We start from the raw sequence: 6,189 nt of genomic DNA, 5'->3' as shown, positions 1-6,189 counted from the left end.
AAAAAAAAAAAAAAAAAAAAAGTTAACATAACAAATACAAAAAGTACCACTGTTCCAGCCCTCCTCAACTCCATAAACAGAACCCTTTCCTAGCCCAAAAATACAAAAAGTTCCCTCCGGCAAACAAACTTAAGAGGGTCGAGACCACCAACAACTCTCCACAGCAGTCATACCAACCTCTCAAAGAAACCCAAGGAAAGCACGACCAAAAACATATAAAGCTTCCTCCTTTTCCCATTCACCCTACACAACCAACAACAAGAACATATACAACAAAGCAAGCAACAAGGCATGGGAGCAAAAAACCAAAAATAACTCTATTTCTACCTTTCCCAACATCCTTAATTGTTGGGCCTTACTTTCTCTTAGCTTCTGCTTTAACATATATAGTATATTAGATATTGATTTGAAATCACATGAATAAACTGCTAGTTTTCCATCATTCTTTGGACAATATTCTCCACCCTCCTTGCAATAGGATTTCAGAAATAGCAATTAAGAATTTTGATTGGATGATTAAATTTATTAGTTTCTAACAATTTACGATTTTTAGATAAATGGTAATTTATTTATAGTATCAAGGTAGATGGAATTAAGTATGAAATATCTTAAAATTTAAAGTCACACCATTGCCTGAAGGAAAAATGTTATACAAGTCTTGCGTAATGAACTTATTTACTTCTTTGGATTACCAAAGCATGGTTGAAAAGAAATAATATTCATGATGGCTTATACGATCTTAAAAGATAAATAACCTAAAATAACCTAAAGAGATGAGATTAAAAGGTTAATTATACTATAAATTTCAATACCAGAAGACTTGAAAAAATAACCTAAAAAAATTAGCAAGGGGGAGAATCTTTCCAAACTTAGAATTTAAAAGTTTAGGGAACTGGAGGTAGAAAGCTCTAGTATGGATTTAGGAACTAATTTATGTGGGAAACAAATCATGCCATATGAACACTATTTAGGAATTCTATCAAACTCTTGTGAGAAGCCAATAACAAATTCGGAAAAGACTTCCAGTTTGAATTCTTTCAAACTCAGGTTTATTTGCCTTCATCTAAAATAACCTTTCTAACAAAGAATGCTTAAAATCACTAAAATGAGACAACATACACTATATATTGATTACTATCTTAGGCATTAAGCTAATCAGTGCTTTCAATATAACAAACTTAGCAGTCTCAATTTTCAAAAGAGAAAAAAATACTTATCCCAATGAAGACAAACAAATACTAATCACCCTAATGTCAGTTAATTATTGTTGGGTTCTATTTGTTGTTATATTTCAAACTTAACCCCACACCCTTAGCACAACCAAACCCATGAAATTTATTCTACAATTTGACATCCAATTCTCTTTTAATGACATCCAATTATTCATTGTATATTAATAATTGACGAAAATTTTTAAATAATAATAATTTATATCAATACCTGTAAGCTCCTTTAATAAAATCACCAAGCAAGTCCAATTGCTTCTACTAACAATACTAAATAGAGCCTATAAAATTGTATAGAAACACATAAAAGAACTTGTGGGGCCTGAGAGCTTGGTAAACCCGGCCCACTTTACATCTAGCCCAGGGCCCATGCTGAGGAAGAAGGAGCGCCCGAAGACAAAGCATGAAGGACTGAGTTGCTCGGATCCCCGCTGAGGATGACCTTGTCCTCAGAGGACCGAGACCAACATTAAGTGGGGGAGCAAGCCCAAGATAGGTTGTCACCTCCACACTAAATGCACTCACCTAACCCTCTGGCGCACTAATAAGGATGTGACTTCTGGACAGGGCAGCCTTGATTGCTGCAACTCACATGAGTACTAGTAAAACGGTTGATGGGACAGACAGTTAGAAGGGAGTGGCGTAGATGATCAACATGTGGAAGAAAGAGATTGTGAGGAAAGGGGCTATATAAGGGGAAGAAATAGATAAATGAAGGGGGCGAAAGAGGGGGGAGAGCACTGTCAAGCTCCTCGGCTCGGTGCCGAGGAGCGACCTTGAAGGGTAACCCTGGTGCGCGGGCCTTTAACGGAGGGGAATTCTACATTGGGCGTTGTCCGTTTGCTAGGACCTAGTTCTTGAACCCGCTCTCTACAAATTCATTGTAATGGGCCAATCGGGCTTGAGTCCACTCTCTCAACAGTAGAAGTGCTCAAATTCGGTCCCTACAATTGGTGCCGTCTGTGGGAAGAACTAGGGCGTTAACAAGCACAACGGTTAATGATTCCCCCGTTGGGGGCTTGCGTGAGGTTAGGCAGTTTTTCGTCACCACCAGCGACACCAACCCCAAATCCCATCAAAAAAAAAAAAAAAAAAAAAAAAAAAAAAAAAAAAAAACTCAGAGAATAGGAAAAGGAAACAAAGATCGTATCATTTTATTAATCAAAAAACAAGTACAAGATACAAACAGAGGCTCAAACAGGTGTGTTTTAAAGCTAATTCTACAAACGGAGGCCCAGACGGGCCTGTTCTAAAGTTAACCCTAGGGAAGGGGGCTGAGGCAAACTTGTTTCAAGGCTACCAACAACCCTCGGGCCGATGCGAATGGTGCCAGAGTGAAGAGAGGAGCAGATGCAAGAGCGCCTGATGGTTTGTCTTCTGATTTTGAGTTTAGACATGCAGAAGTGCTGTGATAGATTTTAGTTTATGCACAATATTTGGATAAAAAGCTAGGATCAATAAAATAAAAATATGGAGTCATACATAACATAGTTTGTCACTTGAAAGAGGAGAAAAAAAAAATCAATTGAATTCTCACATCGAATGCGTAGTCCCTTTTTCTTAAACCAAACTGACATGAAACATAATATTAGAAACATTGTTTTATGTTTTTTTTCCTCACTTTTTTGGAACAATTCCAGGCAGAAATTGATGGGAAATGGTCCAAGACTACTCAAATCCTTAATTGAATGTATTTCAGAAGGATGTTTTGGTCCAATATTACTACAGGTCCATTCATCTCCTTTAAATTAAGTTTTCTTTGTTGATAAATTATCCAAATTCCTCTTGTTTTCCTTTAATTAGAAGTATATTTTTGTGCAGTATATGTAATATAAAAACCGACCAGAGTTTGTGATCTCCAAAGCTAGTTGATACTCCAATTATGTAAGCCTCTAATGAAAAAGTTGTTGGAAAATCTTTTTTTTTTTTTTTTTTCCTTTCATTTATATGCTTAGTTTTGTATGTTCTAAAACTTATTTCAGTTAGTTTGGCAGGGATAAAGATCACAACTAGGCGTTAATAGAAGAGTTGTTCCTTTTCAAGAATGGCTTCATTATACTCGTAGCTGATTCCTTGGACATTTGACAACTTTTTAATGAAGCTATTGAAAATTTTCAACCTAAACAGGTAATTATTTCAACTCACTATATTTATTTCTTAATTAAAATAAGTAGGCCACAATTCTCAATTTGTAGCTTTAGTTTCTGTAACTCACTTCACTCTGTAACCACATGAATCTTAAAATGAGTAATAAAAATCATGTTCTCAACAATGCAACTATAAATTTTTATTTAGTTTTATCTCAGTAAATTGTAATCTGGGAGCTGGGAAGGGAAAAAAAAATTGTTTTTCACTTAGGAAGATGCTTCATAACACCATTTATTGAGAAAAAAAAAATCTTGAGATCTGGTCAGTTGATCAGAGGGATTTAACGCCACTACTTTCTTACATTCGTGCATCTCCTTTCTGATTTCGCTTTGAATTTACCAAATACTGGCTCTCTTCATTCTTCCCTTTTGTTTCAGGTTTAGTGAATTTATCAATTATTGAATTCTGTATGCAGGAACTTTGAATTTGGAAATAGACAGATTTTAGTGAATTTACAGCAACTACAAGAAGATAAATAGGTGCATATCTTACGCCTATCTTTATATATCTTATTACATAGATTAGGTTACATGGTTCACTTGTTTTGAATTTTTGGAAATTTGATTGCAAGATAGTAGAAATAGTATTATTTTCCTATCTTTTCCTTTTCCTTAAGTTAATTCTCAAACTTATTTTTGATAGGTTGAATCAGATGAAGACTGTACCTTGGTGTTAGCAACAAGATTACTGCCTATCTTCAGTTAAAATTCAATTTTAGGGTGATTGGTTCTCAGACTTTTCAGCCACCCCTGTGAAACCTAAGCTGATTGCAAACATTTATCTTAGTGTAATTGTTTCAATAACAAAACAAGCTTATGATGAATTTTTTTATTTTTATTTTTATTTTTTATGCTTTTCAAATTGGAACCCTTTTACCTATATACATAACTGTATTATAAGAACTGTTAGGACATATATGTTTTAACTTGTTTAAGAACATATGTCACTTATTTATGTATATTGGCTAATCCTTTGACAAAACGCACTCTACTTGTAATTGGGTAGTTCTAGGTGTTTTTAATACTTCAAGAAACAATGTTTCAAAGTCAAGTGTTGAAGTCATCAAGTCTGTCCAAGAGAAAGCAAGCTGAAGTGCAAAGTTTTTAAAGCTCGACACCTGCTCGACAGCTACCTCGACACCTGCTATCTGTCGAGATTTAAAAATTCAGATTTCCAATCTAATTTTTTTGGGATCCGTGAATATGTTTTTGGACCTTCTTTTCTTCTAACCCTAAACATATAAAATGATTATTTTAAGAGCCGTCTAGGGTGACACAAGTTGCATTATCATTGAGCAATCTCTGTTCAAGCAAATTGTGATCAACAGACGAAGTTTTTGACCTAGTTCATCTTCCATCAAGAAGTTGCTGTGTATTTTGCACCATAGGGTTTTGTAACCAAGCATCTTCCTGCTATTCATCATAAAGGATGAACTGAAGAACTTTGCAGCCAACCATTCTTCCTCAGTTGGTGTTCTGAAGTCGCGTACTTGGATCCGCGCATTGGTTAGTCACGTACTTGGGAGCCGTGCATCAAATGTGGAGACTGTCACTACAGATCAAGTCCAATTGGGTATTGGGGTAAGGGTTCAACTGTAGGTTGGTAAGGTACTTGGGATTCCTTTACTTGTAACCGCTTGATTTGATAATAGTGGAGTTTATTTTTGGTCCTGCAGGAATAGTGTACTGACTTCCATCCTTAGCATCCTTCTTCCCTTTGTCTTGGCTTTTAGACTGAGAAGAACTGAACTGCCTACGGTCCTTGTTGAAGCTCCTTCCATTGGCATTTTTCATAAACTTCTTGAATTGCCGAGTGATGTAGGACTTCATCTTAGAATCTTCATCATCGGAAGACTCATCTGTATCACTGTTCTTTGCCTTCAAGGCCATGCTTTTACCTTTACTTGACTTGCCAATCCTAGATAATCCTATCTCATAGGTTTGCAAGTTTCCTACTAGCTCAGTCAAAGGAATCTTGTCAATGTCCTTTGATTCTTCTATCGCCGTAATCTTGGCATGGAATCTCTCAGGTAGAGATCTGAGCACCTTCTTTACAATCTTGGGTTCAGGGATGGTTTCCCCAAGATTGAAGGCTGAGTTCACTATGTCCTTGAGCTTGGCATAGAACTCATCAAATGACTCATCCTCCTCCATCTTAATTTCTTCAAAGCTTGTAGTAAGCCTCTGAAGCTTTGAGTCTTTGACAGCCTTTGTGCCTTCATAGGTAGTCTGGAGGATGATCCAAGCCTCTTTGGCAGTTTCAGTTGATGATATCTTTTTGAACTCCTCATTTGTGACTGCGCTAAATAGGGCATTTAACGCTCTGCTGTTGAAGTTAGCCGCCTTGATTTTAGTATCATCCCAATCGGCCGGATCTTCTGTTGGCTTAGTCCAGCCAATCTCTACAGCTTGCCACACCTTTTCATCTAAAGACTGCAAGAAAGCTCTCATGCGTACTTTCCAGTATGCATAGTTAGTGTCATTAAATAAAGGAGGTATAATTAAAGATTGTCCTCTATCCATGACAAACAGGGGTCAATGGATCAACACAGTAAAGATTAAACCCTAATCAGAGTGTGTCTGCTCTGATACCACTTGATAGGTCACAATCTGAATGACCCCTAGTGATTAACCCTAATTAATTAATTTAGCCAAGTAATTAATTAATCAATTAATCATGTAATTTTATGGAAGCACAAACAAATCACCAAAAACTAAGTATGCAGCGAAAATTAAATAACACAGTGATTTGTTTACGAATGGGGAAAACCCTAATGGCAAAAACCCACCGGGTGATTTTCAAGTCACCACTCCCG

General features: G+C 36.4%; 1 long non-coding RNA gene across 2 annotated transcripts; it reads left to right on the top strand.

Moving 5' to 3' along the window:
• The first annotated feature begins 2,846 nt into the window (after positions 1-2,846).
• On the top strand, positions 2,847-4,197 carry LOC112009578 (uncharacterized). 2 transcript variants are annotated; one of them, XR_010632319.1, is made up of 5 exons: positions 2,847-2,954; positions 3,048-3,110; positions 3,221-3,353; positions 3,790-3,853; positions 4,017-4,197. It is a non-coding gene; the product is annotated as an uncharacterized LOC112009578 (long non-coding RNA). The 2 variants fall into 2 exon arrangements; XR_010632318.1 differs by having other exon boundaries at positions 3,209-3,353.
• Positions 4,198-6,189: the final 1,992 nt, after the last annotated feature.

The sequence above is a fragment of the Quercus suber genome, unplaced genomic scaffold, assembly GCF_002906115.3.
Source record: "Quercus suber isolate HL8 unplaced genomic scaffold, Cork oak 2.0 scaffold_278, whole genome shotgun sequence".
NCBI lineage: Eukaryota > Viridiplantae > Streptophyta > Magnoliopsida > Fagales > Fagaceae > Quercus > Quercus suber.
Note: the sequence above shows the minus strand (reverse complement) of the source record. Positions and strands in the feature narration are given on the sequence as shown.